Source organism: Macaca fascicularis, chromosome 7, assembly GCF_037993035.2.
Source record: "Macaca fascicularis isolate 582-1 chromosome 7, T2T-MFA8v1.1".
NCBI lineage: Eukaryota > Metazoa > Chordata > Mammalia > Primates > Cercopithecidae > Macaca > Macaca fascicularis.
The window spans coordinates 150,111,149-150,137,342 of NC_088381.1; positions in this window are offsets into that span (position 1 = coordinate 150,111,149).

The following is a 26,194-nucleotide window of genomic DNA, read 5'->3' on the forward strand; positions in this document are numbered from 1 at the left end:
TGCAACACATTCTATTTTGTTTATTTTGTTCTATTCTATTCATTTCTATAATTTTCTATTCTATTCTATCTTACCCTAGTCTAATGCATTAAAGAATGCTCATCATCCTCAACTTAATTGATTTTACTACCTTCTAATGACTCAAAATTTAAACAGTTTATTGAGTCTATAAGTCCAACAGACTACTGCAGACTACTGATTTGATGACAAGAATAATAGCATCATTGAGGAAGGAGAAAAGAGATTGGAATAGTTTTGGCACATCCTTCATATTGTGTAGTTATGGAGTAGCTATATAATAGAGTGGAGTAACTATTATAGGTGAGATGAGTAATGCTCCAGTTCGTTCTCTATTGAATAGTTACTCCATGTTGAGTTCTCCAAATAGAGTTCTCTATTGCATGTTATATATGCAGTATCAAATGTTGTGTAGAGAACAGTTTTCAGTGGCCACTTAGTCACTGCTATTCTATTGTCTCTATTCTAGGTATCACTACACAATACGGAGAAATACATGACCTTCTATGTAAGAACTGCTGGATACTTCAACATTTAAGTAAGAAAGTTACCTTCAAGAGAAAGTGGATTAACTCAGGGATCAACTTAGAGCTAAGTTGTAGGATGACATGAGGCTAAGGCTCAAGATCTCATAAGTGGTTCTCATTTTTTGAAAGTTGTATCTATTCAGAGGTTAAACACACTGTCATTGGTCACAGTGGTGCAGTGGCAGAACAAAATTGGTACTGAAATAAAAGTATGTATCCTAGTAACCTCAACTGGTTATTGAGCTCAGTTTGTTTAATAAATAGGTGTAGAGCAAATGCGGTACACTAGACTCTGCTCATGCTGAGCATCCAAAGATGAAAGGTTGACCCTAGGCTCTGCATCATCTTGCCTTCTGACTTCTAGTAGTGTTTGGTCAAACGGAGACACCAGCAGGTGCCTGGAAAGTGGGAAGAGAGAGGTTAAGGCTTTTCTTTCCTTGTTCCTCCTGTTTTTTCTGATGTGTGTTCTGATAATGGTTGTTCCCTCCATAACTCCGGTTCTTGTAATACAGCCCTTTCTTCATTGCTTCAGCTCTCAATGCTATAGTAACACCTTTTGCTCCCCTTGCCTTTGGGTGCCAGGGATGACTTAATGTTACTAATATCTCTTTCTTTAACTTCCCTTGCTGGTTTTACTAATCCTTCCCAGACCTTTGTAAGCATGTTTTTAAATTTCTTGAGCTATTTAAGTACTATTCTGTGCCTGCTGAGACTTTGACTGTTATAGGAGAATCCATACGTAACATGAGAACAAAAGAAGTATTGCAAAAAAGAAATTCCACTCTGAACTTTTTTGGAAAGATCTCTTTTGTACATGCAGCAATGCTGGGGTGGGGGTGGCAAGGCTGTTGAGAAAGGTTACTTGAGATAGGATGTTAATAATAACACAGGAATAAGAAAGTATCAGATGATGCTATAACAGAATTTACCCTGAGATATTCATTCACATTTTTACCATTGTGTCTTTTCCTTTTTGCATTTTGGCTGAACTATCTTTTAGTTCAACAGAATATTACCACTCTGGAAATATCCGTGAGCTCATCTCACATTTATTTACTAGCGAAGAGTAATGAGGTGCTTAAGGGAATAATGTGCTTATAGGCTGAATGCTGGAGTTATGCCTTTGGGGAGTATTTTCTTTTAATATATGCTTGCTTTCTCAGAGCATAATATCCTCACTTAAGTCCCATCCTAATTTCATTAAAAACTGAAAAATGGGGACTCGTGCTAATGTCTGTAGTTGATAGACTTTTCTGTAGGTTATTCTACCTATTTGTATTTCTTTGGCTGCTGTGCCCTTTTTACCTTGATCCATTTGACAGGTTAGCTAATTTAGCATGAAATAGCAAGCAAGAGAAAGCTATCTTCTTGCACATCCAAGAAAGACATGGACATGCTGGAAGTAGCTAGACAAACCTAAATTTTTGACCTTTTTTAAAAATGTGTGCTCCAGCCCAGTGAGCTTATTACAGGAAAGTCTTTTAGCATCCTGCACATGTTGGCAGATGACTGGTACTGAACACATGCTGACCTCCTAACAGGGGATCAGAGAAACCCAACTGGTTCATAACCCATCTTTGCTACATAGCAAATTATTGTCATTACTTTCATTATGCAAAACTGCTTGATGTACATTAAAGAGAACCTTCTGAACTCCACACTCATTTCTTTTTTCTTTTCCCATTTTTCTGACTTCTATAGTGAGACTGCCGTATAGTTTTATCATATGTGATCATACTTTGGGCAATTAATGAATATAAATGTTGTTTGTGCTAACTCTTGAAGGTATAAAAGGCTAGACAGGGAAGCAGTGCCAGCTTTTATCTTAAGAAAAGTTTCAGGAAATAATGCAGCTTCGAGTCTGTCAGATTCAGAGGAGACTTCGGAGTCAAGAGAAATGAGTCCTGTGTGTAACTTTTTCCTCCTGTTCCCCTGAAAGGAAAAGAAAATGAAAGTTAAGATATGAATCCTCTTTCTCTTTTTGCAGATTCAAAAGTATGGTAAAAATTACCAGAAAAATGTTTGCAGGCTAAAACAACTGCCCTTATGGTGTATCTAGTGGGTTTGGATTCTTAGTCAAACAATGGTTCTTTTTGTTACACCTTCCTAATGACCAGTGTTATTTTAGTGTGCAAACAGTAACGCACACTTTACAATAAACTCCAATCCATATTCCATGATAATTGTATAGAGCCTGAAATTATAGGAGTTTATGGCTTTTCCATTAAGGGCTCAGAGTGACAACGATTGGAAAGAACCCTGGGTTACAATCCTGACTCAACGGGTAATTTACTTGTTGACTTTGGACCATTCTCTTCACCATACTTTAAGAGATGGGGTTAGACTATGTAATTCTGCAGTTTTAACACTTTGATTTTGATGTTAAGATTAACTGTCTAAAGGTGGAACTAACCTTGATTACTAGCAAAGGAACATAGTTAACGGCAAAGTTTACTCATAAATCTCGTAGCACTTTTCAAGTCAAATTTCAGCCACTTTGTAGAGAAATGTTTAAAATCAATCTGTGGTATGTCATTGGGCTGGAAGGAGGTCAATCTGAATTTGTAAAAGATCCGAGATATGCAGATTTTAAAAGAAAGAGAACGTTACTACTACAGTCTTTCTCAAAGAAACTAGGTATAAAAATGTAGCAAGAGTATTTTACCAAATAGATTGCTACTGGCCTGTTTTTCACTTCAATATATACAGCTAGTATGTAATGCATATCTTTGTATTTGTGGAAATGAGTAAAACTCAAATATTTGCAATTTTGCAAGTTTTTGCAAGTTTTGTATACTTCAGTCCTCAGAATAATTGTAGATAACTATTTTATCGGTGATATTTTCTTTTCTTTTCTTTTCTTTCTTTCTTTCTTTTTTTTTTTTTTTTTTTTTGAGACGGAGCCTCGCTGTCTCCCAGGCCGTAGTGCAGTGGCGGGGCTACCTCGGCTCACTGCAAGCTCCGCCTCCTGGGTTCACGCCATTCTCCTGCCTCAGCCTCCCGAGTAGCTGGGACTACAGGCGCCCGCCACCATGCCTGGCTAATTTTTTTGTATTTTAGTAGAGACGGGATTTCACCGTGTTAGCCAGGATGGTCTCAATCTCCTGACCTCGTGATCCGCTCGCCTCGGCCTCCCAACATGCTGGGATTACAAACGTTGGGAGCCACTGCGCCCGGCCAAGAGTGATATTTTCCATGAATGACATCATGCAGATGCCCTTGCCTAATGCTTTGTAATGAGGAACTGTTCTACCCTATTCTTGAGATAGGATATTAGTAATTTAACACAGGAATAAGAAAGTATCAGATGATGCTATAATAGAATTTACCCTGAGATATTCATTCAAATTTTTACCATTGTGTCTTTTCCTTTTTGCATCTTGGCTGAAGTATCTTTTAGTTCAACAAAATGTTACCACTTTGGAAATATCCATGAGCTCATCTCACATTTATTTGCTAGCGAAGAATAATGAGGTGCTTAAGGATATAACGTGCTTATAGGCTGAACGCTGGAGTTATGCCTTTGCGGAGTATTTTCTTTTAATATATAATGCCCATAATTGATGGGCCAAGTGTAGTATACCATCTAGTGGGTCACTATGGAGAAGAAAGGTGTTGCACACTTTGTTGTATAAGATATAATGGGAATTGGGTTATGGTTGTCACCTTTACATTGGTTCTTTGTATGTCAAGGAATCATATGTGAAGATGAGTGTATGGTCGACAGTTCATTGAACTGGGTTGCATAATTATCCAGTCATTGGTGCCTTATTTAGGGCCATTTAAACTTCAAATTTAGTGGATCAGTAAATACTATTATGTAATATGAAGTGTGATATTACCACATTGAGTTGAGTAAAACTAATTGCCAAATATGAGGTGCTAATTTATCTATCTCATGTGACTGTGAGAAGGTGAGATTGAGAAGTGTCCAGATTAGAAACTGAAGCATGTCAACATAATTTGAGAAATATGCAGAGGTCTTTTATATGAGAGAATACAGTGAATTAATTCCTGAGAGGTGACATTAAACTAGTCAAAACATCCAAATATAAAAATTAAGGGAAGCACAAATACAATTACTCAAAATAGATTAGGTGTTAGGTATTCATCAAAATTCATACGCCCATTTGAGTGAGTTCTAGATGATGTCATGTAACATGAAATGATATACATACTAGCAGACCTGTGTTTTATATCCCAAGTGCACTACTCCTTGCTTATTCTCACGATGGCTTACTGGAATAAAATAACTTACAGGGAAACTTTGGAAGGCATGTTGAAGATGGCAAGCTTTCACTATCCCATATCTTTGGATAACAGCATGAAGGAAGACTACTCTAACCACCTATTAACCTGTCCCATATTGTTACATAAACAGTAAATCTATTGGTTGACACTATTTGTTAAAACAGTTAGCTTTATCCTAATAAATGCAACCTCGAAATAATATATAAATATATTGCAGTCACTTATAACCTTTTTGTGGGGTCATAAGTCTTACTGATAATCTTTTGACATTTCTGGAAATGTCTTCCTTAAAAATGCTTATATTCACCATATACCATATTTTGCAAATGATTTCCTGAACTTTATGGAGTGCGTGTATGGATATTAAAGATGCACAGTTAAAGAATACTAAAATTCAGGAATAGTGCAAACAATTACTGGGGGTCATATAGGAAGACTAATTGACATAATATATTTCAAAATAGGTATTGAAGATTTTTAACATTTTTGAAAGATGCAGGTCTGTAGCACTCAAGTTAAAAAAAAATGTAGTTTATTAGGCAGAACACCTAGCAACTGGTAGTAGAATTGGGAGAGCCATAGGCTTAGTGCTCAGCTTCTGAAGTTATACAAAAAAAGGTCTGTAATCTTGTACCTACTCAGCGCAATAGCTTACCAACAGATTTTATGTGAATTTTTTTTTTTTTTTTTTTTTGAGACAGAGTCTTACTCTGTCACACAGGTTGGAATGCAGTGGTGCAATCATAATTTACTGCAGCCTCAACCTCCCAAGCTCAGGCAATATTCTCTTGCCTCAGCCTCCTGAGTTGCTGGGACTATAGGTGTGTGCCACCATGCCAAGCTAATTTTTTAAATTTTATTTTTTGTACAGACAGTTTCTCCCTGTGTTGCCCAGGTTGGTCTTGAGCTCCTGGCCTCAAGCAGTCCTCCCACCTTGGCCTCCCAAAATGCTGGGATTAAAGGCAAGGGCCCAACAATGAATTAGGGCTTTTAGTTTCAAGAAAGAGAGGCTTATGAAAGGGAACTGAAATCCTGAGAGTTGATAGTAAGGCTACAGATGACAATACAGAGACTAGAATTTCAGAGAAATAACAGCAAGGCTTGTAATGTCATGTACAGTTCACCCTCAGACAACGTAGATTTGAACTGTGAGGGGCTATTAAACACAGACTGTCTTCCACCTCTACAATCCTAAGCCAGAAAGATGAACTTATCCTAAGCCAGAAAGATGAACCTCTCTTCTTCTTTTTCATCTCACTCAATGTGAAGACAATGAGGATGAAGACTTGTGTGATAATCCACTTTCACTTAATACTTAGTAAATCTATTTCTCTTCCTTATTATTTTCATAATAATGATTTTTTTCTGGCCTATTTTATTGTAAGAATACTGTATATAATACATATAATGCACAAAATATGTGATAATAGACTATTTATATATTAAGTCTTCTAGTCCACAGCAGGCTATTAGTGAGATTTTTGGGGAGTCAAAGTCATACTTGAATTTTCAACTGCATGGAGAGTCAGCATCCCTAACTCCTGCATTATTCAAGGATCAACTGTATTACTAGTTGGTTCTGAATGTAAAGCAGCTGAGAGTCCGGTTATAGTGTCTTTTTTTTAGAAATGCAAATCATGTTTTTGGATTTATAGTACCATCATTAAGTCACTCCTTTATTTTGCATTTGGTTTGGTTCAAATCTATTTTTTTTCCTTTACTAACCTAATGCTTCTGCCCATTATGAAGCAAAATATAATTTGGTTCACTTAGTTATTTACAATCACAAACTCTGGATATTTTGTCATTCTGGAGAACCACATAGATTGAACTTGTCCTCCAGGGCTTAAAGTGTAACCTTCAGAGACTTCTCTCAGTTAAAATTATGAATGGACAGCTTCCCAAAGTATGAAAGATAATGTGGCTATGGCTGGCATTACTAGTCATCTCGTGCAACCATTAATAGCTAGTAAATCTACTTCCCGGAAAAAAAGAAAAGGTTCTGATTTGTAGTGTTTGCCAATTTCCAGGGTGTAAATATTCTCATCCTGACCAATTTCTGCTACCTATGGTTTTAAAAATCACTTAAATTTTTCTAGATATTTGACAATTGAATTTTATGGTCCAGAAGTTTTGGGCATTGGTACATCACTTGTATAAGAAACTATGTTCAATCAGTAAATTAATTGAATAAAAATACACATCACTCATGCCAAGATTAGAATTAGTCAAATTGACTAGAAGAAGTTTAAGACTCCTAGAAAATATATATATATAAAAAAACACAATACACACACACATCCTCTCACACATACACACAATTACAAACTTGCTTAGGAAATAAATATTGCCATTTCATATAACACTGATAACAACCTCAGCTCTTTGCCCTTGGGAATTGCAAAGTCTGCAACAAGATCCCTGCTACTTTTTCAGCAACACAAAGTGTTCTCCAATGAAAGGATGTTTGAGAAAGCTGTAATTAGACTTGACAGGAGTTTAATATATTGAAGATCTAACATTGATTTAATTTTATATTTGCATTCATGATATATGCTTATATTCGATTTCCCTAACTGGGTCTGACACCTTTATTGGAATACTTGCAGCATAGACAAGAATGGCTTACATAAAATATGACAGCATGGTTTGGACCAGATGGAAGTTTTCTGACCTGATGTGATATGGCATCTGAGGAACTGATAACTGCTAGACTCAGTGTGCTCATTAACTGAATAGGAAACCATTACAGTCTTGAGATGAGCTGATCTGACCCTGATCCCATGCACACCCTTCTCTCTTTATTCATGACAGAGTTGGAGCCATGTAGTTTAGAGAAACTGCTTATTATCTCAAGCTCCATGTCAACATAAAGCAGGTAAAATGGACAAGGGAATCACTGCTGACACATGGGAGTAGTGACACAGAGATTATTTTGACTAAAAGAAGAAATGATAAAGATTGGTATAAACATTATATCCCATATCTTTATGAACTTATTATAAACATAAAGTGCAATTAATTTTTCCTCAATAGTGCCCCCCTTTCTCTGTTTGGCCCTAGAAACTATAAAGTCAAGAAAATCAGATCAATATCCTTTTCTTTTACTTCTTACCTATTGTTTTGGTTCACTTGGCACATTTTCTGTCTTTATGGTTTTTACTGACTCTGAATTTCTGTAACTTTAAGACATCCTAACTGACATAGAAATCAACCACTACACAATATCTAAAGGAGGCTTATTATAGGATGTAGTTCTTGAGATGGGCTTAAATAATTATAATAGATGAATGTATTGAACTGTTGGAGAGGTTTTCTGAGGTTCGAAGACCTGCACAGTTTACCATTACCAGTTGAGGGGAATGTGTTTCCTAGTCCCATTTCTATTACTGTAACAGGACATCTCAGACTGAGTAATTTATGAAGAAAAAAAATTTCTTTTTACAGTTCTAGAGTCTGGGAAGTCCAAGAACATGGTTCCAGTATCTGGTGACAGCATGTTTGTTTTGTGGTGGAGGGCATCACATGGTGAGAAATTAAGAATGTGTGTGTCACCTTAGGCCTCTCTTTCGCCTCTTATAAGGCCACCAGTTCCATCATGGGGGTCCTGATGAACTTATCTAATCTTAATTAGTTCTCAAAGACCCCCAACTATAATCAGCATATGGGAGATTAAATTTCTAACACACAAAATTTGGGGGACATATTCAAACCACACCCATATGTAAGCAAATCAGGATAGATTTTTCCCAGAGGGGCCTTGCTTAGAGATAAATTCAAAGTTCATAGTAGTTGTGGTAGTAATACACAGCCTAAATGTTATTAAGCTGTCCCTCTGAGATTTATTCCTAGAAGTCTCTATCTTTTGACAGATACCATCCCTAGACCATATTGTTTGGCAAGTTGCTGCCTGGTGGCCAGCAATTATACGTCTCTAAAAACACCCCAAGAAAATCAAACCTCTATAAAAACCTGTACCCTTCTCCAAATTATAGTCTGGTGCCAAGAATTATCAGATTATATACATCTAAATAATCAGGAATATTTGTTAAAATATAGTGACATTATTTGGCTCTGGATCTTCACCCAAATCTCATGCTGAATTGTAATCTCCAATGTTGGGGGAGGGTCCTGGTGGGAGGTGATTGGATCACAGGGGCAGCTTTCCCCCTTGCCGTTCTTGTAATAGTGTGCGAGTTCTCACAAGATCTGGTTGTTTGAAAGTGTGTAGCACTTCCCATTTGTCTCTCTCTCTCCCCCCTCCCCTACTGGCCATGTGAAGACATGCGTTTTTCCCCTTCACCTTCTGCCATTATTGTAAGTTTCCTGAGGCCTCCCCAGCCATGCCTCCTGTACAGACTGTGGAACTATGAGTCAATTAAACCTCTTTTCTTCATGAATTTCTCAGTTGTAGATAGCTGTTTATAGTAGTGTGAGAATGGATTAATACAGAAAGTTGGTACCAGAGATGTGGGGACATTGCCATAAAAATGCCTGAAAATGCAGAAGCCACTTTAAAAGTGGGTAACAGGCAGATGTTGGAACAGTTTGGAGGGCTCAGAAGAAGAGATGATGAGGGAAAGTTTGGAATTTCCTAGAGACATGTTAAATTGTTGTAACCAAAATGCTGATAGTGATGTGGACAGTGAAGTCCAGGCTGAGGAGTTCTCAGATGGAGATGAGGAACTTCTTGAGAAGTGGAGTAAAGGTCACTGTTGCTATGCTGTAGCAAAGAGACTGGTGGCATTGTACCCCTGCTGTAGGGATCTATTGAACTTTGAACTTGAGAGAGGTGATTGAGGGTATCTGTTGGAAGAATTTCTAAGAAGCAAAGCATTCAAGATGTGACCTGGCTGCTTCTAAAAGCCTAAGCTCATCTATATAAACAAAGAAATGACCTGAAACTGGAACTTATATATAAAAGGGAAGCAAAGCATACAAGTTTGTAAATTTTTCAGCACAGTCATGTGATAGAAAAGAAAACTCATTTTCTGGGAAGAAATTTAATCCCATTGCAGAAATTTGCATAAGTAAGAGAAGCTGAATGTTAATAGCCAAGACAGTGAGGAAAATTCTTCCAAGGCATTTCAGGCATCTTCAGGGCAGCCCCTCCCATCACAAGCCTGGAAGCCTAGGGGAGAAAAATGTTTCTGTGGGCCAGGCCCAGGGCCCTGCTGCTCTGTGCAGCATCAGAGCATGGTGACCTGTATTCCAGCTGCTTCAGCTCCAGCCATGACTAAAGGGCCCCAGATACATCTCGGGCCACTGTTCCAGAGGGTGGACTACCACAGCCTTGGAAGGCACCAAGACCTCCACATGGTGTTAAGTCTGCGAGTGTGCAGAGGGCAAAAGTTGAGGTTTGAGAACTTCTGCCCAGATTTCAGAGTGTATTATTCCATTGTTATATTGCGATAAAGAACTGCCCAAGACTTGGTAATTTATAAAGAAAAGAAGATTAATTGACTCACAGTTCTGCAAGACTGGGAAGACCTCAGGAAGCTTACAATCATGGCAAAGGGCAAAGAAAAAGCAAGGTACCTTCTTCACAAGGTGGCAGAAAGAAGAAGAGCAAGCAGGGGGTATGCTAGATGTTTATAAAACCATCAGATCTCGTGATACTCACTATCATGAGAAGAGCATGGCAGAACCTTCCCCATAATCAGATTATCTCCACCTGGTTCCACCCTTGACATGTGGAGATTATAAGTATTATAATCTGAGATGAGATTTGGGTGGGGACAGAGCCAAACCATATTATTCTGCCCCTGGTCCCTTCCAAATCTCACATCCTTACATTTCAAAACACAATTATGCCTTTCCAACTGTCCCCCAAAATCTTAGCTCATTCCAGCATTAACCCAAAATCCAAGCCCAAAGTCTCATCTGAGACAAGGCAAATCCCTTTCACATATGAGCCTGTAAAATTGAAAGCAAGTTAGTTACTTCCTAGATACAATGGGGATAAAGGCATTGGGTAAATATAGCCATTCCAAATGGGAGAAATTGGCCAAAGCAAAGGGGCTATAGGCCCCATGCAAGTCCAAAATCCAACAGGGCAGACATTAAATCTTAAAGCTCCAAAATGATCTTCTTTGACCCCATGTCTCACATCTGGAGCATACTGATGCAAAGGGTGGGATCCCATGGCTTTGGGTAGCTCTGCCTCTGAGGCTTTGCAGGGTCCAGCTCAACTCCGAGTTGCTTTCACAAGCTGGCGTTGAGTGTATGTGGCTTTTCCAGGTGCACAGTGTAAGCGTCAGTGGTTCTACCATTCTGGAGTCTGGAGGACTGTGGCCTGATAAGAGGGTACATCCATCAACAGCTTGCACAGTGTATCTGTAAAAGTTGAGGCACTCAGTGCCAGCCTGTGAAAGCAGCCATGGTGACTATACCTTGCAGAGCCATAGGGGTAGAGCTCCCCAAGGCCTTAGGAGTCCACCTGTTGTATCAGTGTGGCCTGGATGTGAGACATGGAGTCAAAGGAGAATATTTTGGAGCCTTAAGATTATTATTATTATTATTATTTTGAGATGGAGTGTTGCTGTTATTGCCCAGGCTGGAGTGCAATGGTATGATCTCAGCTCACTGCAACCTCTGCCTTCTGGGTTCAAGCGATTCTCCTGCCTCAGCCTCCTGAGTAGCTGGGATTATAGGTGTCCAGCACCACGCCCAGCTAATTTTTGTATTTTTAGTAGAGACAGGGTTTCACCATGTTGGCCAGGCTGGTCTCGAACTCTTGACCTCAGGTGATCCACCTACCTCAGCCTCCTAAACTGCTGGGATTATAGGTGTGAGCCACTGTGCTTGGCCAAAGCTTTAAGATTTAATGACTGCCCTGCTGGGTTTCAGACTTTCATGGGGCCTATAGCCCCTTTGTTTTGGCCAATTTCTCCCATTTGGAATGGGAACATTTACCCAATGCCTGTATTCCCATTGTACCTTGGAAGTAACTAACTTGTTTTTAACTTTACAGGCCCACTAGGTTAAAGGGACTTGCCTTGTCTCAGATGAGACTTTGGACTTGGACTTTCGAGTTAATGCTGGAATGAGTTAAGACTTTGAGGGACTCTTGGGAAGGCATCCTTATGTTTTAAAATATGAAAAGGATATGAGGTTTGGAGGGGCAGAATGATATGATTTGACTCTGTGTCCCCACCCAAATTTCATGTTGAATTGTAATCCCCAATGTGGGGTAAAAGACCTGGAAGGAGGTGATTGGATCATGGGGGAAGATTTCCCCTTTGCTGTTCTTATGTAGTAAGTGAGTTATCATGAGATCTGATCATTTGAAAGTGTGTAGCAATTCCGTCTTCTTTCTCTCTCCTGCCCCATGTGAAGATGTGCTTGCTTCCTCTTCACCTTCCGCCATGATGTAAGTTTCCTGAGCCCTCCCCAATCATGCCTCCTGTACAGCCTACAGAAAACTAAGTCAGTTAGACCTTTTTTTCTTCAGGTAGTTCTTTATAGCAGTGTGAAAATGGACTAATACATATAGGTTCCTCTAGGAATCCAACTATGGATGAAGGTAGAGAACTACTTATATTTTAACAAGCAATCTGGATAGTTCTTAAACATCCAGATATATTTTTAACCACATTTTAGTCATTACTTCTTAGACTTGATACATCCTTACTTATACAGTTTTCCTTTTACATCTCATTCCAATTTGATTATTTTAATCACTGTTAGATCTATACATGGACATTTTTTTTCTAGCCATAACCAGAAGCTATTCACTGAGAAGGAAGTAAATAGTATATATACTTTTTATGTGTATATGTATATTTTATGTATATATATTCATATATCATATATAAAAATATATTCATAAAATATATATTTATGTATATATATTCATATATACACATATGTATGTATATGTCTGTTATGATACTGTTTAATATAAATGGGTCTGATCTTATAAACAGAAATACTCCCTAGTTCTATTCTTCCATATTTCTAGATATGAACTATACAATGATATTTATAGATGAAGGTTTGAATGTTCATTTGAAATCCAGGAGAGTAACTGAGAGCAAGACTTGTTTGCTAGAGAATGGAGTAACATTATTTAGGGTGTAGATGCCTAAATTTGAAAACTCTGTGTTAATAATTTTTTAAAATGTTAAAGAAGAGTTTCATGCATTTTATTCATGCATTTTAATATTGATTTTTTAAGAAGGGTTTTTAAAAACATTTCTAAAGAATGATCTCTGAGCTTCCCACCAGGTTCACTCTCATGTTTTAGATGCTCTCATGCTGTGGATTTTATTTTTTGGCTTTATGATATTTCAATTTAAATGCCTCAAAAGATCTTATAGGGACATGCATGAGCATGGATATTTATAGATAAAAGGACATTTTATTTTCTCGTTTTATGGAATTTAATTACATATACTAACTTACTGGGGCTGCCATAACACTTACTTGCAGAGGAAAGAAGCATCCTCTGAAGCAGGGCTCAATTCCTTTGCATTTTTCCTTGGTCCTCAGATGAGGTGACAGGTTTTTCTTAACCAAATAGAATGCAGAGAACATGTGTCTATTTGTTTTATGTTTATAAGTTGCAAAGCTCTTCCTGAGACTGGAGCCTGGGTAACTGGTGCTACACAAGAGAAATAGGACAGTTATTATTGCTCCAGCAGCATGAAACATCCTAGTTTGGATTGAGTGTTTATTATCAAGAAGATAAAGGGTGTTAGCAAAGAAACTACTAAAGGAAGTGTAAGCAATTTATTAAAGAGAATTTCAAGACTATCTCATATATTCATGTAGATTTTTCATACTATTGCAGTTCATTGTAAAAGATAACATCCACAGTAGAAATAATAATTTAGGGCCAGGCACAACTGAGTTAAAATTCTTACTCGTCTTTACATGATAGGTGACATTTGGTCATTAGAACCTCTCTTAAACTCAGAGTCCTTGTCTATAAAATAGGAATAAGCACAATTATATAGAAGATTAAAAACTAAATGAGTTGACATCTGTCTCAAGGGAGAAAGTCATTAATAGGAGAATGACTTTTGAACTTTTGATATAATGAATTACATTGATTGACTTTCAAATTTGAAATAAACTTGCATTCCTGGGATAAACTCTTTATCTCGATGCATGTTCTTTTTTATACATTGCTGGATTTGATTTGCTAACATTCTGTTAAATATTTTTGCATCTATGTATATAAAGAATATCACTATGTAGCTTTCATATGTCTTTGTCTGGCTTGATTATCAGTGTAGTATTGACCTCATAACGTGAATTAAGAAATATTTCTCCCTTATTTTTATTAAAGTTTGGTCAGGATCAGCATAAGTTCTTTAAATTTTTTTCTTTTTTTTTTTCTTTTATATAATTCACCAGCAAAGCCACCTGGACCCACTTTTTTTCGGGAAAGTCTTACAAGTAATTTAATTTCTAAAATTGATATGGTAGTATTCAAATTTTTTATTTCTCTTGAATTAATATTGGAGTTTATCTCTCAAGGAGTTTTTCATATTCACATAAGGCAACTTTTTTGACATTAAAAATTTATAATATTCTCTTATTATCTTTGTAATGTCTGTGGGCTCTGTACTGATGTCCTCTTATTAATTTCCAATATTAGTAATGTGTATTTTATTAATTTCTTCTTTTATAGCTAAAGATTCAACTATATAAATTTTTCTTCCAGCTAAAGATTTTCTCATTTTTAGTGATCTCAAAGATTCAGCTTTTTTCTAGGGGTGTTTACCTATTATATGTCCATTTTCTAGTTTATTTATTTCTCACTGATCTTTATTTTTTCTTTATCCTTAGTTTTGGGATTTTAAATTTTTCTCTCAGCATCTCACCTTCACTAGTTTGATTATGATGTGTCTAGGTGTGATCTTCTTTGAGATTATCCTACTTGGCATTTGTGAAGCTTCTTGATTAAATAAGTTATGCAATCCTAAGCCAAAATAACAAAGCTGGAGGCATCATGCTACCTGACTTCAAACTATACTACAAGGCTACATTAACCAAAACAGCACGGTACTGTTACCAAAACAGAGATATAGACCAATGGAACAGAACAGAGCCCTCAGAAATAATACCAGACATCTACAGCCATCTGATCTTTGACAAACCTAACAAAAACAAGAAATGGGGAAAAGATTCCCTATTTAATAAATGGTGCTGGGAAAATTGGCTAGCCATAAGTAGAAAGCTGAAACTGGATCCTTTCCTTACTCCTTATACGAAAATTAATTCAAGATGGATTAGAGACTTAAATGTTAGATCTAAAACCATAAAAACCCTAGAAGAAAACCTAGGTAAAATACCATTCAGGACGTAGGCACGGGCAAGGACTTCATGTCTAAAACACCAAAAGCAATGGCAACAAAAGCCAAAATTGACAAATGCGATCTAATTAAACTAAAGAGCTTCTGCACAGCAAAAGAAACTACCATCAGAGTGAACAGGCAACCTACAAAATGGGAGAAAATTTTTGCAATCTACTCATCTGACAAAGGGCTAATATCCAGAACCTATAAAGAGCTCAATCAAATTTACAAAAAAAAAAAAAAACCATCAAAAAGTGGGCAAAGGATAGTTCTGAAAAGAAGACATTCATACAGCCAACAGACACATGAAAAAATGCTCATCATCACTTGGCATCAGAGAAATACAAATCAAAACCACAATGAGATACCCTCTCACACCAGTTAGAATGGCAATCATTAAAAAATCAGGAAACTACAGGTGCTTGATAGGATGTGGAGAAATAGGAACACTTTTACACTGTTGGTGGGATTGTAAACTAGTTCAGCCCTTGTGGAAAACAGTGTGGTGATTCCTCAAGGATCTAGAACTAGAAATAACATTTGACCCAGCCATCCCATTACTGGGGATATACCCAAAGGATTACAAGTCATGCTGCTATAAAGACACATGTACATGTATGTTTATTGTGGCACTATTCACAAAAGCAAAGACTTGGAATCAACCCAAATGTCTGTCAGTGACAGACTGGATTAAGAAAATGTGGCACATATACACCATGGAATACTATGCAGCCATAAAAAAGGATGAGTTTGTGTCCTTTGTAGGGACATGGATGCAGCTGGAAACCATCATTCTCAGCAAACTATTGCAAGAACAGAAAACCAAATACCACATGTTCTCACTCATAGGTGGGAATTGAATAATGAGATCACTTGGACACAGGAAGGGGATCATTTGGACACAGGAAGGGGAACATCACACACAGGGGACTATTGTGGGGAGGGGGGAGGGGGGAGGGATAGCATTAGGAGATATACCTAATGTAAATGATGAGTTGATGGGTGCAGCACATCAACATGGCACATGTATACATATGTAACAAACCTGCACATTGTGCACATGTACCCTAGAACTTAAAGTATTAAAAAAAAAAAAAGTTACAAGTTTTTGCTAAATCTGGTATAGTTTTGGACATTGTGCCTGAAAATATATATTTTTTTGTCTTTCATCTCCTTCTGGAAATCCAATTAAACATGTATCACAATTTCTGATATTGCCCTCATTTTCACTGGGCTTTTTGTTTGTCCTGCATGTGTGCATAGTTTAGAAGTCATCCAGGGATTCATGTAGAGCTTATCTCCACCTTTCTATGACTATCTTGCTCTCTGAGACTCTGTTATTTTTCTTCAATCCTTTCCTCTCTGTACTTCAAATTGAATCATTTTCTTTAGTATATCTTCAGTTCACAAAGTATTTTTTCAGTCATTTCAACGCTGCTATTGAGCTTGTATACTAAATTTTTTGCTTTTAGTTATGGTATTTTTCAGGGCTAGAATTCCTGCTTGATTCTTTTGTATCATTTCAGTTTCTCTCCTGAGATCATTATTGGTTCACTTATTATTAGCACATTTCTCTTTATCCTTGTGAACATGTTTTCTTTTAACTTTTAAAACATATTTATAGTAGTGGCTTTGAGATCTTTTTCTCCTTTATCCAACATCTAGCCTTCTTTACGTGTATGTGTGATTATGATTTACATTTACTGGTTTGTTTGCATGTCTAGTAATTTTTGATAAAAAAACAGCCACCAGCTAATGTATTATAGTAATTCTTAAATCTGTTTTGTTTTTCTAAGAGTTGCTATTTTGTCCTTTTTTCATTTTAGTAGGTGATTCACTTTTCTGGTCTCAAAATGTGAAATCTGTTTCCTCTGTGACTTGTATCCACTGATGGCTCTGCTTACATTTTTTTTAACCTTGGTCTCTGCAGGTCAACTTTGTGCCTGTGTAGTTTTAGCAGGCAGTCAATGATTTAGACATAGGCTATGCTTAGACACCACAGGTAAGTAAATCTTCTATGCTCTACACCCTGAAATGTGTTTGAGGAATGCATCAAAAAATTCAGGAAATATTCAACTTTTTCTAAGGCTTCAATTTTCACTGGGCTTTTTGTGTGTCCTGCATGTGTACATAGTTTGGTAGTCATCCAGGGGTTCATGTAGAGCTTATCTCTCCCCTTCTATGACTATCTTACTTTTAAATACTGCCTTTGCAATTTCTAGTTTCTGTTTTGTTGACCTTGAACCAAACTATTACTTCTAGCCAGAGAAGCTGTGGCTTTCACTCCTTGTGCTGGGGAGGATGGGAACAATTGAGCATGGAAATACCACAAATTCACTGTTCTTAACCAATGCAGGAACAGTTTTTCGTAAAAATACAATTCTCAAGTTATTTCATGCATAAAAAAATTCTCAGACTCGTGATGTCTGAGGATAGCCTATGTCTAAATCATTGACTGACTGCTAAAACTACACGGGCACATTGTAGACCTCTAGGGACCAAGGTTAAAATAAAAAGGTATCAGAGTCATCAGTGGATACAAGTTGAAGAGGTGACGGATTTTACATTTTGAGACAAGAAAAGAGAATCACCTACTAAAATGAAAACAACACAAAACAGCAACTCTTAGAAAAACAAAGCAGATTTAAGAATCATTATAACACATTAGCTAGTGCCTGGTTTTCTATAAAAAAATAACTAGACATGCAAAGAAATGAGTAAAAACTCATTTACATAAAAAGAGCACATACACAAAGAAACCCCACATATTGGATAAAGGAGACAGAGACTTCAAAGCAACTACTGTACATATATTGCCTACCTTTGGTCGTTTTCAGTTCTTGTCATGATCTTTCTGAATGATTTCAATGCATTTTATGTTTGCTTTCTGCTTAGCAAAATCATCTCACTCCTTCATCATGCTATTGACAAAAGCAGAGTTCTGTTTTTCAGAGTTTAAATGTGTACCAGCTTTGTTTGCTTGTTTGTTTTCTTGTTTATTTATTTTATTATACTTTAAGTTCTGGGATACATGTGCAGAACGCGCAGGTTTGTTACATTGGTATACATGTGACACGGTGGTTTGCTGCACCTATCAACCCATAATCTACATTAAGTATTTCTCCTAATGCTATCCCTCCTCTATTCCCCCAACCCCTGTCAAGTCCCAGTGTGTGATGTTCCCCTCACTGTGTCCGTGTGTCCTCATTGTCCAACTCCCACTTATGAGTGAGAACATGTGGTGTCTGGTTTTCTGTTCTTGTGTTAGCTTGCTGAGAATGATGGTTTCCAACTTCATCCATGTCCCTGCAAAGGACATGAACTCATCCTTTTTTATGGCTGCATAGTATTCTATGACATATATGTGCCACATTTTCCAGTTGCTAGAGGTTCTAAACTAGGCCCCTTAAAAGCTGGTAAAAATGTCTACCAGCTTTTAAAGAGCCTAGTTTAGAACCTCTAGCAACTGTCTTAGTGTCAGATAAATAACACACACTCGATAAACACAAACTCCCTTAATCCTTATATAAAGTATTGAATTTGAATATGGTCAGTTAAAAAATAGGACAGCCTTCTAATAAGTAATAAAAATATAACAATACCCACTTTGGATATAAGCAATGGCAAGATGTTATCGGAAAACTTGGATTTTTGAATAAATAGACTAAAAGGAATTGATTCAGTAGGTTAAAATGATTGCCACACCTGCGTATTGACCAAAGTTATTTACAGAGATATCAGTGGCAAAATACTACTGAGATTTATAAAAAAAAAATCATTTTTTAAATATTACGTGAAGTTTCACGTAATCTATGAAGCAGAGCTTAATTATCTCCTTTTGGACATTCTAGCTTATTCCTGGAAGAGAAGTTGCACTAAATTTCAACGCATCCTCACTTATCTGAGCAATCTTTAGTAAGACTTTGTTCCAGAAGGTGCCAAGTGTCTGAAATATTTTCTACTTAGTATTATAAAATACTAATTATTCAATATGACACCAAGCAAATTACTGTTGAGGAATCCTTATGAATAAATCAGCTATAGAATAAAGATACTTAATACAGACATCCCAATCAAAACAATATAACTTGGAGATATGAATGAAAAGTCATTAAGGTTTATAAAAATGATGAAGAAAGCTCACATGATTGCCAGGATGGCTGCTGAGAGAAATCCTACTTAAAAAATTTGGAGACTTGCACAGTTTAAAAAAATCTTTGTTTAGAATTATCTGTTCTTTAGGGATTTTTATTGGAGAGAGAAAAATTAATATACAAGATGACTTATATAATGGTCAAATTTAGAATGATGTAAGTACTGGCTGAAAGTCGCATTGGGTGGTCAAACCTTACAGCACGGCCATCTGTTTCCCAGGTGGACACTATTTGTATCACTCTTTATATAGGGCTGTTAACCATTAAAGACTATTTTTCAATATTTGGTTATGTCAAAGACTTATTCAATTTATTTTAAGATTCTACTTTTGCAGTTAAAAAAATCATTTTAATGCCATTTATGAGAGCAAAAGTCAGAAACAACCGAAATGTCCTACATTAGTGGATTGTATAAATTATGGTATATGTATTTAGGGACAACCATGTTGCTATTAAAATTATGTTGGAGAAAAACATTTAATAACAAGGAAAGATATTTATAATATATTAAGTATTAAAGCACACCACCAAATAATTTTGTAGAGAAGATAAAAAAAATCACTTAAAAATATATTTATGAATACATGATACAATATAATAATTATATATTAACACATTATATATTAATAAGTGTTATCCCTAGGTGGTACAATTTTATGTAATTTAATTTTTTATTTTCTAATAGATATTTTGTAAATATACCACAATGACCATAGATTTTCTTTTTGAGGGATTGGTGAGGTTCTTTATTGAGATTATACAATCAAACAAGGGAATTATGACTTCCATACTACATATTCTATTACAGTCATGTTGCATTCAGATGGATCTAGGAAAATGTATAAAAATATAATTTTGAATAGTGATAGTGCATAATATGTGACAGACAGCTCAAATGCTTACCATGTAGTAATAACACATTTAATCTCCCAAGCAATCCTAGGAGGAAGGTATTATAGTTACCTCCATTTAATGGATAGAAAAATAGAGGTGCCAAGATGATTATAAGTGTATTTTGAAATGAAGCATAAAGTGGAGAGCGAGAAAGTGAGAGACTGATGAATGGAAAGAGAGGAAGAAAGTGATGAGTATAAGTAAAAGAGGGTAGTTTTTAAAAAAATCTTGCATCTTGCAAAAGTTGTAAGGTAACAAAAAGACATTTTCTAAGTAAGAAAAAAAATCTATTCTTAAGAAAAGTCTGTTAAAAATGTCATAACTCCCGAAATGTGGTATTTATTCTTTTGTTACATTTTATTTTTGTATTAAATGGAAAAGGTTAAATGAAGTGTATGCTAAGAAATATCTGTAGAGATGACCATTTACCTTATTTAACTGATAATTCTAATGAAAGAAATTTCTATAATGTTCCATAGTTATTAGTTTATTTCTGAACTTACTTTTTCCATGATATCCCTACCATATCTTTTCTAAGCATCATTGTGTACATTTGCTATTCTGTCCTGATAATAATCTCTTATGTTTCCTGGGTGGCAACATTATTAATGAAATATTTTATAATTCTATACAATTTGAGGTATTTTGGTTTAGCGTGTCATATTTTCTTGTTTTCTCAATGCCAAAGCAAGTGGTTTTTTTTTTTTTTTTTTTTTTTAAGTTTAACATTGTAAATATGTTGATTCAACTGTTGGAACCAAGGCTGAAAATTTGAGAAAGACAATCAGCATGCACTAATTAATCACAATAAGATCAATTGGCTAAACGTTTTGTTTCTTTCACTCAAGAAACTGTTAATTCTGAGAGCAAAATAAATGTGTATTCTGTTATTTAGCATTTTTTTAATTTTGAAGAAAATTATTAGAAAACCTGCATGTTATGCACATGTACCCTAGAACTTAAAGTATAATAATAATAAATAAGTAAATAAATAAATAAAATCATAAATATTAATCACATTAAAAATAATATTCCATAATAAAAATCTCATCTCAATTTAATTTAAAACAAATAAATAAAATATATTTCTATATATAAAAAAAAGAAAATTATGAAAGTACTTTTAGGAAAACCATTCTGCGTCCACTTGACATTAAACATGAAAATCTATTTTGAATGTGGATGCATTTTTCTTAGAAGTAGTATATGATCTAGTCCAAGTAACAAAGGCAGAGATTTAAGAAAATAGACATGAGAAGCTTTTCTTTTCTGCTCATTTCCTCTGGTAAAGCTAGAGTTTTAGAAACGTGAAAATAAGACAGAATGTTTCTTTTGACTGTTTCAAATGTTTCTGAACATGCTTCTGTTTTAATCTCTTATATTGGATGATTCATTGTTCCCATTTGAATCTGGCACTTGATGAGTTATATAATTAGGAAAAGTGCATCTTGAGGTGTAAGGCAATGAGGAAAAATAAGCAAATGAGATTAAAATGTGCTTTAGAAACCAAGTCACTCTAGGAGTGCCTACTCAAATCTTAAAAGGGTGTAATTTTCCTCCTATATAAACATTAAGGAACATCTTTAAATATCGCATCATATCTTTGTCAAAAATCTGCCTTTGATGAAGAAAAGATGCTTCAGTTAGGTATGTTATTACTTACGTATTTGCTGTGTTTCTTCCTTCACCATTTTTTAAGTGGAATTGAAATCACATCGGTTAGTGTTGGAATTTGAAGTACATATAGCTTTAAAACATTGTAAAATGCACCACAAGCCTTTTAAAATGTTTGGGTACCCACCTGGTAATTAACATATAAATCACTATCTTAATTAGACTACCATCGAATGAAACATTTTTCAAAGTATATTCCTAAGTGTTTGGTGGGGGGTGGGGGGAGGGTAATTAGAATTATCAATTAAATTTTTTTCCAGGTTCCTGTTGCCTGGGAAAGACCTTATAAAAGCTGCCCTCCCTACTCTTTTTAATTCTTTAAAAGCTAAAAAGAGAAAGAGAATTACGAGATAAGATCTAGTGTTCTCTGTGTTTAACCTATAAAAACTAACAAGAACTATTGATGACTTTATCTGTGGTATTGAAAACTGGATTGAATTGAACACTTTACTGCTTGACAGGGAGAATAATGACCAAACACAAAAAGATTTGTTTTTTTGTAAATTACGTAGTTTAGAACCTAGCTGTCAATTCCCACTTTGAAACTGCTTTTAATTCCTAGTTTGGATGCAAAGTCAGCCCCTGGGAATTTTTTTCTACAACTTTGTTCCCTAGTCTTTTTAACTTGATAGCTTTTTACCAGCAATATTTACCAGAAATACAGCTTTTATGGGCTGGTGTTTTGGTACATTGAGTGTGCCATACTCATCCAGGGATAAGAGGTCCTCAAACAATAGAAATATCTTAATTTCTTTCTTATATCTAATAATAATAATGATTGGGCACGTAACTTGTGTCAGACATTGAGCTAAGGATTGTATAAACTTTACTCCATTTAATCTTCATCAGTAATGCACGAAGCAACTACCCTTGTTACAGATGGGGAAAATGAGCCCTGGGATACCTGCTAGAATGTCAAATGTCAGTGGCAGAGTTAAGATGGATCTGAATCTCAAAAAAATGCTATTAATCACCACTCCTGATGGCCTGCAACATTGCCATAGAATCAGGAAATAAATTCCTCCATTTTATATGAAAATGAAGACAATTTAATATCGTCTACTCATGACTTTTCAGAATGTCTTATTCTGGTTACAATCTCTTTAGCCATCTGGACGCATCTCATTCATTTTATCACCGCAGTGCTCTCTCTGCTATTTGGTGAATCATCTACTTCCTCTTCCTTACGACTTCCTTCACTTCAAAGTTCCAACTTTTTGTTCAGAAACTCTCTGCAAAATAGTTTACTCCAGGTTTTCTCACCTGCAGATCATCCATTTTCTCAAGGCTGCTTAGTCTGACACTGCCTTTCCTTGCTTCTTATCCTCAGGCTATTTAATACCTAGAGACTAAAGATCAAAGTTGTAGACTGTTCCTTGATATTCCTCTGTAGGATTTCTGTTTCAGCCTGTGTAAGATTATTGGAGAAAGAAAAATGGACTGTTACTTAAAGACACTTAAGGCAACTGACGAAAGGAAAGGGTAAGAGAGCCTTGAAATATACTAGTACTAAACTTAATGGATAATTATCCATCACAGAATTTTAATACTGAAGAGGTGACAAAAAATCATGTAATCTTAGCACTCTTCTTTATAGATGATGAATCTGGAGGCCAGAGACAGTGACTAACTTGTCTAAGATTTCTGGGTTAGTTTGTGGAAAATTTAAGATAAACCTCTGGATGCAAATGTCCTGTCTATTATAGCACACAACTTACTTGTATTTTCACTGATTTTACACCATTTGTTTACTCATGTATCCATCCATCCTTCCAGACTGTAACTATAATTGAGGACATGTTCATCAAAGTCATGCTATGTGCATGTTATACGCACTTGGAACTTATGAGAGACGCTAGGAGCTTATGAGGTATGAGTATAACATGGTTGTCATTTTTAACAATATGGCAACTATACATGATCCAAGAAATAACTATAGAGAATTAACCGTATAGAAATAACTATATTGCAAATGTTAAGGTGTTAATTCACTGTGTTGCTTAATAAGCAACTTCATTAATGTGAGAAGAAAATAAAGCACTAACTTTTCATAGCACAACTTTTGTGACTTTCTACTTTATGAAGTCTACAGGAGGGTGAAACTAGAGGAAGACTAGCAGGTTCTTTGGCAGGAGGTACACAGTAGAAGCCCTTGAAGGAGAGGTCTCTTGTCTGAGAGCTCATTTGCAGAAGAGTCTCATTATGGGCTAACCATCATGGATTTGAGTCAAGATTGAATCCAGGGCCGGGTGCTGTTGTTCATGCCTGTAATCCCAGCACTTTAAGAAGCTGAGGCAGATAGATCACTTGAGGTCAGGAGTTTGAGACCAGCCTGGCCAACATGGCAAAACCCTGTGTCTACTAAAAATGCAAAGTCAGCTGACCATAGTGGTGCACAGTTGTAGTGTCCACTACTCAGGAGGTTGAGGCAGGAGAATTGCTTGAATCCAAGAGGCAAAAGTTGCAGTGAGCCGAGATCACACCACGGGACTCCACCCTGGGTGACTGAGTGAGACTCTGTCTCAAAAAAGCCAAAACCAAAACCAAATAAAAACAAAAGTAACTGAATCCGGAAGAGTATGGCAGTGATGGGCAGAACTGAGGCCACAACCAGGGTATGAACTCAGGCAAAAGTGAGTTTACTTGAATGAGTTGACCAGGAGACAGAAGGAGGCAGAAGTTTTTATTTCATAAATAATGCCCATAGAGATTAAATATCTGCATATAAAAATGCAATTGCCTCAGAGAGCCTGATACACTTTTTTCCTTGGAATATTCAGTGAAAAGGAGTGGCATCAATATCATGGCAGTTCAAGAGTTCCAGCACCACTGCCCTTTAGTGTGTTGGGGCAGAATTATTATTTACAAATCTTTCTGGAACTTGGGATAAAGGCTGTGAGCAATAACTCATTGGATGATGTGAATCAACAACCTATCAGTAAGAGCATACTTATTAAAAAAAGTTGAAGTGAACGGTCAGGGAACTAGCTATAGGTGTAAGAACTTACAAGGACGTGGGTGGTTGTGAATCTTAACAATTATGTATTAACATGATAACTACTTCATCAAGATGGTGTGAACTATCCAAACACTCGTTCAATGATACAACTCTTTGATAATGTAGCATGATCCCTTGTTATAGAACAAGTGATTTAAATATTTTTTAAATAATCTGTATTTTTTCTCTCATCAATTAAAATGAGGTCAGAAAAACCATGAAGTTGAAAACTTTAGTAGACAATCATTCAGATATCACGTCTCTGTTAAACCATATTTGGGATGTGAGAAAATACACATAGAGGTCGATATTCACAGCTGACAACAGATTTAGGTTTCAAAGCCTCAGAAATGTCACTTGATCCTGGCTTAAAAACATCTGATACAGCTTTTCAAAGAGCACCCTCACCTAAGACAAATATAAGACAAATAAATAGTGATGCCTGTACTGAGGGGAATAGAGAAACAAATATGTTGGCTTGATTTGTGTTGCCATTTAGGAGAAAAGCTCAAAATGACAGGTAATAAGGAATCAGAGCCGATTTAATTAAAAGCCGATTCAATTATATACATTTAATAATTGTTTCTCATATACATGTTTTTATTAATAAAATAATCTATTCCCATGCTGAAGAAATAAATTGTAAACCTCAGGGGCCTAACGGGACAGAATTTACTTCACATTCATGCTACACAAGATAAGGAGACTTTACACAGAGGTCTAAGCAGATGGTGACTCCACTGTCTTGTAGCTACAACATCATCTGGATACAGATCTTCCTGGGGCACCACAGTAAGGAAACAGAAACTAGAGAATTTCATGTATGTGTTTCATTGTCTTAGCCAACAAGAAACAAATGTGGCTTTCACTTATATTTTGCTGGCTATAAATATTCCCATGAGCAACCACAGTAACAAGGAGTAGGAGAAGTGGAATCCTCTGGTGTGCCCCGGAGAGGACAACTAGGTATGAGGATGTGTTAGAAGTCCCTGGTTGTGTTGTGAGAAGCAAAAAAGCAGCATTTTCCCAAGGTATCTACACATAGGTGAGATAAGATGAGTAAGATGAGAACACCTAAAAAGATACTACCAATATAACAAAGTTTAGGTTTATAAAACAGAATTTTAGGAAGAATATGTTATTATGAGAAACTGCAGAAGGAAGCTAGTTGAAAATTGTTCAGGCAAATTGAACTATGCTAGGATAGTTGGATGTTTTGGTTGAGGAATAAAGTTGATACTAATTGACCCTGACATATCAACTCATAGGAGGCTCCTTTCTTGGGCCATCTTTGAAATCGGTGACATTGAAATTCAAGATTTTCCTGCTGTTGTACCTAGGAGTCCGGCTTTGAGTCAAAACTTGCAATGC